The sequence below is a fragment of the Cydia fagiglandana genome, chromosome 25, assembly GCF_963556715.1.
Source record: "Cydia fagiglandana chromosome 25, ilCydFagi1.1, whole genome shotgun sequence".
NCBI lineage: Eukaryota > Metazoa > Arthropoda > Insecta > Lepidoptera > Tortricidae > Cydia > Cydia fagiglandana.
Window position 1 is genome coordinate 4,585,887 of NC_085956.1, and position 7,624 is coordinate 4,593,510.

A 7,624-nucleotide genomic window follows, 5' to 3' on the forward strand; every position below is an offset into this window, starting at 1 on the left:
ATCTGTATACAGTAGGTATCTATCAGAACGAAAGGCAAAGAAAGAGACCCATTAATGTTTAGGTCATACTGAGCAAATTTTACTATGGGAAACCCCGAAATATTCGCGATTCCGAGTGCGATCATGATATCAGCCAGAGGACGTCCACTGCTGGACATAGGCCTCCCCCAAAGAGTGCCACAATGACCAGTCTTGCGCCACCCGCATCCAGCGGATTCCCGCGACCTTTACCAGGTCGTAGGTCGTCAGTCCACCTTGTGGGAGGTCTACCCACGCTGCGCCTTCCGGTACGTGGTCGTCTCTCCAGAACCGTTCCGCCCCTATGGCCATCGGTTCTACGGGAAATCTACCCCGCCCCTGCCGCTTAAGATTAGCGATTCGGAGGGCTACATCGGTTACTTTGGTTCTGCTGCGGATGGCCTCATTTCTAATGCGATCACGCATAGAGTGGAGTTGAGAGTACCAATTTATCACTTGAAAATGTTCGCTCTCAATCTACGAACGACTTTTGGGATATATTTAATCATTGATGTTAGTATAAGGAAGTCTAACATAGGGTTATGTATTCAAAATGACGACGGGCCGTATGCTTGTTTGCCGACGCATAAAAGGGGAAAAGTAAGATGAGAGTGGATTTCATAAAAAGTGGTGTCTACGCCATTTTTGGGATTAATTGCCAAGCGGACTGGAGCTGAAATCCAAAGCCCGCTTTGAAGATTATGACATCTATTTTATGTTTAATAATTAAGATTTCAGGGGCCTTCATGATAATAAGGACGTCATGGTAAGGCCCCTGTTGCAAGGTCAACTCACGCTTGACATATTTTTTCAGCCTCCTGAACCGGTTTAAGACAATGATACACAGCCAACAGCAGAAGTTGCTAAGCGGGCGAAGTGTTCAAAATTACCTTGACGCGCTCTTATTTTCTTAACAATAAAGTCGTAAAGATCATTTTGAAAACCTCGCCCGCTTAGCAACTTCTGCTGTTGACTGTATGCAACTTCAATGTCAGAACGTGACGTCGCATGTCGATGATTGTCGGCAATTACGACAATGCTAATGACAACATTATGTAATGGAATGTTAGGTTCTAACATAAGCGTCCATTAATAACGTAGGGGATCACGGGGGGAGGGGGTAAAGCCTAATCTCACTAGCCACAGACCGAGAAAATATGACGTATAAATAACACTTGCACTGCGTGGGCTATCAAAATCGCTGCAGACTTTTCTTGCTGTAAGTAACTCTAGATCTCGGGAGGGGTCAACAAATATCACTTTGTTTTTCGGGCAAAGAATAGTCTAAAAATGTGAGAATATCAGATTATTAAAACGTCGGGTGAGAGTACGTTTGTGGCATACGCCACTTAAGGAAAGTACTGGTGCTCGACGCGGTCCCTGTACCTACATGTCATCTTGAAACTTAAGTCATTGTCATGATAGAGGTGACAGCAAGGTGTCATCTATTGGGCATTAGGATGTCGAGCACGTTTACCTCACATTGGTTTGCAAGAGAGCGATAAGAAGCAAAACAAACATTTTTTTCGAAAAGTTAAATTTACATTTAGGAAATATTGAACTTATTTATTATTTAGGCACATATGGTTACTATTTATAGGTGTAAATATTTTGTATAGGTATATTGGTAGGTAATCATGAAATAAAAGCATTTTTATTATTGCCATGCCATATCCGTTTTTTTCATGAGTAGGTTTGTATGTACGTACTCACATAACAGTGTTAGATATGTCACACTTTTGTGATAATTTTCTGTTAACAGAGTGTAATTATCCTATAGTAAAATGCGGATATGACACATTTTTTTAAATGTTTTTTTTTCAAAAACCGAACATTGTCAATTATTAAAAATATCATATTCTTTGTTATTTTAGGAATACTTAAATAAAAAAATGGATATGGCACAAACGTATACTCAGCCGACGCAAAAGTAAAACATAGTTCTGGTTCCGGGCTAAAATATGCATAAATCTGACACAACTTTTCAATAAATAATAAGGCAATTTAAATTATATATTTGGCGCTGCTTTTGACGCTGACTGTATCTTCCTCGAGCAAAACTTGTTTATATAAATCATTAGTATTCCAACGCAAATGGCTTCACAGGTTAATATTCTATTTTTGGACACAAATGCGTTGTTTGAAGGCATGAAAAACCGGGCAAGTGCGAGTCGGACTCGCGCACGAAGGGTTCCGTACCATAATGCAAAAAAAAAAAAAAGCAAAAACAAAAACGGTCACCCATCCAAATACTGACCACTCCCGACGTTGCTTAACTTTGGTCAAAAATCACGTTTGTTGTATGGGAGCCCCATTTAAATCTTTATTTTATTCTGTTTTTAGTATTTGTTGTTATAGCGGCAACAGAAATACATCATCTGTGAAAATTTCAACTGTCTAGCTATCACGGTTCGTGAGATACAGCCTGGTGACAGACGGACGGACGGACAGCGAAGTCTTAGTAATAGGGTCCCGTTTTACCCTTTGGGTACGGAACCCTAAAAAACATAACATTGGTAATACCAGCTTGTATTATTAATTTAAAATTACGGCAGCATTTAATTATGGCAGTCTGTCCAAGCAAAATGAATGTCAGATCCATTTTTAATGTTATTATTTTAATAAATATACAGGGTGTTAGCGCATATCCGGTCAGCAAATAAATACCTACAGGGTTAGTTTATTCTAACTCTAAATGTAAATATTGCGGTAAGATAAAATGACAATCAGAGGATAAGACCTTTTCTGCCAATTTCCACATTTAAAAAAAAACTCAAAAAACAGGAATGACAAAAAAACATAGAATCAGGTCACACACAAGCATCGGTTAAGAATAAGAAAAAAGAACATACAAAAGCAAAATGCCCGAATTAAAACCTTCGGTTCGCTATGGCTTCGGTAAATTTTATTTTAAATATTATGGTGTCTTAGTACCCACAACAAAAGCCTTCTTGACTGTGGCACAGAATAATTAGTACATAGTACTACCGTAGGTACATAAAGGACGCTTCCTACAAAACGTACAAAACCGAAGTTTAACAACGATTCAGGGTCGAATCATGATATCCCTTTCCCTTTCGGCTATTTAGGGTTGTCAAAATTCAAGTTATCTTATCTGTGGTCACGTAAAGGGACGTCAAGTTGTGTCAACCCTGATAATTGCTCGGAGCAATGCTGAGCCGAACGGAGCCGAGTTTGCCCGAAGTCAGAAGTGTCTCCCCACTGACTGTGGGGCTTAGTCAATAGGGTTGGTCGGTCGAAGTATTTAACAGATGGCGCTAGCATAGCTTGCCCTATCAATCCCTTGAAATGTGTCAAGTATTTTTTCTTTAATGGAATTTTATGCCCTGGATAATCTCATAGAAAAAAAAGGCAAACTATGATGGCGCCATCTATGCAAACCTTTGACAGTTGCCAACCCCATTTGTGTATGAAAGTCCTATAATATTATTTATTTGTAACTCACCGCATTCCAAATAGTACCATACGCCCACGGATAAGTCTTCGCCATCAAAATCAGAGGTTCCTTAAGCTGTTCGTCAGTAATATTAGAATACATAATCACACCATATACACTTATTACCCAAAAATGCACACAAAACGCCAAATGAAACACCGTCTTAAGAATTCGCAAATATTTTTTTTTATCATCACGTATTTCTGGGTATTTTGACATTTTATTATTTAATAGTTAATCTAATTAAACTTATACCGGATGGTCGTTTAACGAGTAGTAATGACAAACTATAAATGGTTAAGACGGTCCGGTATCGTTCATTATACGTATTAGGGTTCAGTAAAGAAAATGCAAGTTAAACCCTCCTTTGCAAAGGGTTTTTGAATGAGAAGGTTTTTAGATTTAAATTAAATGTCAATGTTATAATTGACATTTGGTCGAAATGTATACCTAACAACAATGTATTATTGGCGTATTCAGAACAGATCCAATTGATAGTGAAAGTTTTGTGTACACTCTGTATAGTATTTTTCGTATCTTTCTTTTTTAGACCGTAGGCAATACCTATTTATTCTCCTTTTTTTATTTCAGGTGCTCGATTTTGTCACTTGAAATATAAAACAGTGATATAGACCACTCGTTTTCAATCCTATTCGAATTTAAAGTCTGTATTTTTATGTATATAAATAAAAGTAGACAAAGCATTTTGTACATTTTCGGGTATAACATTTATTGGTTAATCAACCAAATACCAAACTGGATCAGTCACTGAACGATCTGAGAGTTAACCTACATTATTTGATCATGTAATGTTTTATCTACCCTCAACTGGCTTACGGGGCTATTTGAGGGTAGATTTTGTTTACTTTTATATAAATACCTAAAGATACAGAGAGAATTTCTCGCTGACGGATTTAGCCAATCAAATTATTGAAAAGGTTTTATGAATCATTTACGTTTCTTCATTCGACAGGCATCGTCGACGTTGGGTTAAAAACCGCCAGGCTAAAGTGGGACTGGGCAGGCCATGTACGACGCATGCACCCACAGAGATGGGCTAAACTAGCCACGGAGTTGGTGCCACAATGTAAACGCCGGCAAGGTCGGCCTAAGAGGAGATGGCGGGACGACCTGGACACATTTCTCAGCAACTTGACAGAGGCTGCACTTAATGGGGAGGATTGGAGGTCTAGGGGGGAGGCCTTTGGTGTCTACCCAGCAGTGGGACACCTTATAGGCAGGATTTTTTTTTTACATGATTGATACACTTATACGTAGATTCCGTTTACGCTTGCCGCTTGCACTATAACAGGTTATAAAATGAAACGTAGTTTTAAAAGGTCACAACTACCCATAATTATCTAGTGACTGCTAACATTTTGTCGGCCGTTTTATACATAATAACCAAGTTTAAGCACAAGGCTACATATTGATGACGATGGTGGCTACCTTGAATTAATAAATAGTAATTGTTATTTATTTTGAAGGTAAATAGAGATAAACTATTTTTAAAACCCTTCACTGGAATACCAAGTATATCCACATATAAGATTAATCTGGGGAAAGCACCTACAGGGTTTCCAACGAATGTAGCTGCAGGTTAGTGGAATTGACGCGTGACCAGAGCACAGAATAAATAATAGTACTAGGTACAGAAGACTCACTCTCTAACAAAACGCGACTGTTACGATCAGCACAGATATGGCCGCTAGGTGACGACAGCGCCACGCGCGGCTTATAGCTATTAGCCACCAAAATTGGGGTCAAACGGAAGTACTTTTAACTACCTGTAGCAAAGCGACGAAATCGCCGAGTGAGACACGCCTCCCAGAGGGCTGGACTTGGGTCATATCATATCATAGTTATCATAGCTCAGCCATTTGCATTGGCCAATTGCCATACAACATGGCAATTAATGCTGCCAGCGTTCTGGACATGCTGCCTATAGATGGCGATTTGAGGCAAATTTTCTATTCATAGTTTATTTTTAAGCTTAGTTTTTAATTTTTTTTTAGTTTCGGTTTTTAATTTTTATCTTAAAGGTTTTTTATTGTTTGTTGTAGACCTAATTGTAACGTATTCTGGCAAATGAATCTTATGGTCGCAATACACACATAAGCATAAAATCCGCTAAAAAATACATGTATTTAGTTCATTTCTTCTCCTCTTTTTACAAGCTTTAATAACTTGCAATGTTTGTATTTATGTATGTTCGGGTTAATATTGCGAGCTACAGTAGACCCACTTCCCATTTGTCGATTAAGCTGAAACTTCACATTCAGTACTTAATTTGGGTTAAAAATGAGTATCTAATAACTTAATAAGTATACAAAAAGCATTAATTAGTATGTCTAAGTAACAAAATAAATAAAGTTGTCCTATAATATTTATTTATTTAAATGTAACGACTTCACATCTAAAAAACTCGTTGATAAATGATGATAAAGGTTAAAAACTGGAATACCTATACGTAGTTATATTATAGGACTATAGTTACCTGATTTTACGGTATAAAAAGTATTTTGAATTTATCATAGGTACACATTATAATCATCCTGTATAAAAAAGATACGTGCAGAACGTGCCACAAAGAAAATACGTTCACTTCATATTTACTGATAATCCGATTGAGAATGTGACAGTCGTACGTAGGTACCTAGGTAATACCGGGTGTGGCCTGTAATACGAGCAAAAAATTTAACTGGAGGCTGTACTCCTCATACTGACCAACATTTGTTCAGCAACTTTTAAAAAATAACTTGTAGTTTGATTTTTAATACATTTTAAAGTTTATTCTAAGACGCAATGTATTGCGAATTTTGTTATGTTTAAGGCATGACAAGCAACGTCAATCTCTAATTATATGGCATGGCGATGGCGTCCATTGAAGATAATATTTATTTTGTAGGAAAAATAGGAAGTCTAAATACTTCATAATTATTAAAAGTTGTTGAACAAAAGTTTCACTGTTTGAGGAGTACAATCTATGTTTTAATTATTTGCTCGTGTTACAGGCCACACCCGGTATATAGTGGAAATTTTCTAAGATCACATACTTTGACAGTCAAGAATTGTTCGCTCCCATATAATGTAATGCACTCCAACATTTTTTATACTTACATGAAAATTTTAACACCACCTCAGTTAAGCGTTACATATATGTAAATAGTGCTTCATTATTTTCCATCGTATTTTCACGGAAACGTAAGTGTCTTTGCTATTTTTGTCAGTCTCGGTACAAAAAGTACCGACGTTGATTGAAGTAGCAAGACAAATACGAACGTTTCCGAGAAAATACGATGGAAAACAATTATGCACTACATCTGTACAAGATTTGTGTAGGAATGTCCTTATTTACTAACCCCCTTACCTATTCCTAAACGCGCTATATGCTCGGACAAATCATCGCAAAACCATCAAAAATCATCTACTAATCTATATCTGAAAATAGGACAAGATTTATTAAACTCATATTAAATATACACAGTATCTTTATAAAATTTCCAGATTATACTGAAAAGCTGCAGTTTAAAATTGTTACAAAAATTGTATCATGTTCCATACCGACGCTTAAGAATCAATACTCTCTAACTAACATTTTTGACGTTTTTTATCTTTTAATGCAGTTACGTGCAGAAATAAATAACGAATAGAATGCTATAATTGTCTAAATTTTCAATTATTTGTTACTTAGACAGTATTGATTCTTAAGCGTCGATACCATATTTATTTTTGCGATAAATTGTCCGAACTCTATCAATTAGCTATCTTTGTCCTTATCTGTCATTTTGACTTATGTATTTGTAAGAAAGGGATAAAAGGCGGTCATAACTTACAGCATTCCAAATAGTCCCATACCCCCACACATAAGTCATCATCATCGAAATCAGGGGTTCCTTCAGCTGCTCTTCAGTAATACTCCAATACATAACCACACCATATACACTTATGACCCAAAAATGCACACAAAACGCCAAATGAAACAAAGTTTTACACATTTTCACAACTTTTTTTTTATAATCACAGTTTTCTGAGTGTTCTGCCATTTTTATAATATTGTAAAACTAATTACACTTAAACTTTTTTGCCTTGTTGTGGCAATAAATATATCTATCTATTTATCAAATAGTGAATATATTTACAGTTATA

The 7,624-nt window shown here is 36.6% G+C and overlaps 1 long non-coding RNA gene across 1 annotated transcript; it reads left to right on the plus strand.

Annotated features, from left to right (window-relative positions):
* Positions 1-1,219: 1,219 nt before the first annotated feature.
* On the plus strand, positions 1,220-7,301 carry LOC134677170 (uncharacterized). Its single transcript, XR_010099995.1, has 3 exons — positions 1,220-1,237; positions 4,449-6,135; positions 6,490-7,301. It is a non-coding gene; the product is annotated as an uncharacterized LOC134677170 (long non-coding RNA).
* The last annotated feature ends 323 nt before the right edge of the window (positions 7,302-7,624 follow it).